Source organism: Gekko japonicus, unplaced genomic scaffold, assembly GCF_001447785.1.
Source record: "Gekko japonicus isolate JY-2015 unplaced genomic scaffold, Gekko_japonicus_V1.1 scaffold3719, whole genome shotgun sequence".
In the NCBI taxonomy this organism is placed as follows: domain Eukaryota; kingdom Metazoa; phylum Chordata; class Lepidosauria; order Squamata; family Gekkonidae; genus Gekko; species Gekko japonicus.
This window is the reverse complement of record NW_015174362.1, coordinates 123,005-124,141: the sequence shown is the minus strand read 5'-3', so window position 1 is coordinate 124,141 and position 1,137 is coordinate 123,005.

The following is a 1,137-nucleotide window of genomic DNA, read 5'->3' as shown; positions in this document are numbered from 1 at the left end:
CTGGCCCTGGTTACAGCCAGCCTGGCGTCCTTGGGACCTGGGAGGGCTAATCGATTTTGTGACCCCGACCGAAGTGCTCTCTGGGGTATATATGGGGTATATACGTGTGAGCGGAGCCACGTTAGTGGGAAACAAGTTCCCCACCTCCCTCCTTTTCCAGCAGCGTTCTCGGCCCCCCTCCCCAATTCACGGTCTTTGGAACAAATTGGGAGTCTGCAGTAGGATTAGGGGCAGGGCTATTCTTGGGCAGGAACGAACAGGAACGGAGTTCCGGCTGGCTTCAGAGTTGGCCACGCCCACTACAGCCAAAACCTCTGCACGCGTGGCTACGGGGGGAAGGCCTGGAGAGCGAACCCCCCCCCCCCCGGCGACTCCGGGGAGGGTGGGCCAGGGGGGTCCCAGAAGGATCGAGGAGGCATTTAAATGCCTTCCCTGGCCTGTCCAAGGGTCGGCTTGCCCGGGCTCCCTGCGGGGCACCCAGGCAAACCAAGGGAAGGCATGGGGTGTGTGGCCTAATATGCTAATGAGCTGCACTGCCGGGGGCGGGGCCTAATATGCTGATGGGTTTCTGCTGTTGGGTGTGGCCTATTATGCTAATAAGTTCCTGCTGGGCTTTTTCTACCCAAAAAAAGGCCCTGATTAGGGGGGGAACAGGCAAACATCTCCCAGTCCTCCTGTGGAGATAGTAAAGCTGTCCTAGCGGAGGAGCTGCTGTTGCGCTGACTGATTGGCACGCAGGCCACGGTTCACCGCACCACACCTAGTTATCTACAATTTTGTGATCAATGCATGGGGATTTGAGTTCTAATCCCTGTTTGGCCCCATAGTGTGCAGCATGGCATTAAGACCTGCATCCACAGCTACACGGTTCTGGAAAGTTCCAGGTGGTCAGCCATGCTGGTCTGAGGCCGAAGAATAGATGCTTTCGAATGACGGTGCTGGAGAAGACTCTTGAGAGTCCCCTGGACTGCAAGGAGATCAGATCAGTCAATCCTGAAGGAAACCCACCCTGACTGTTCCCTGGAAGGCCAGATCATGAAACTGAAGCTCAAATACTTTGGCCACCCAATGAGAAGGGAGCCCTCACTGGAGAAGACCCTGATGCTGGGAAAGACTGAAGGTCAAAGAAGACGGGGA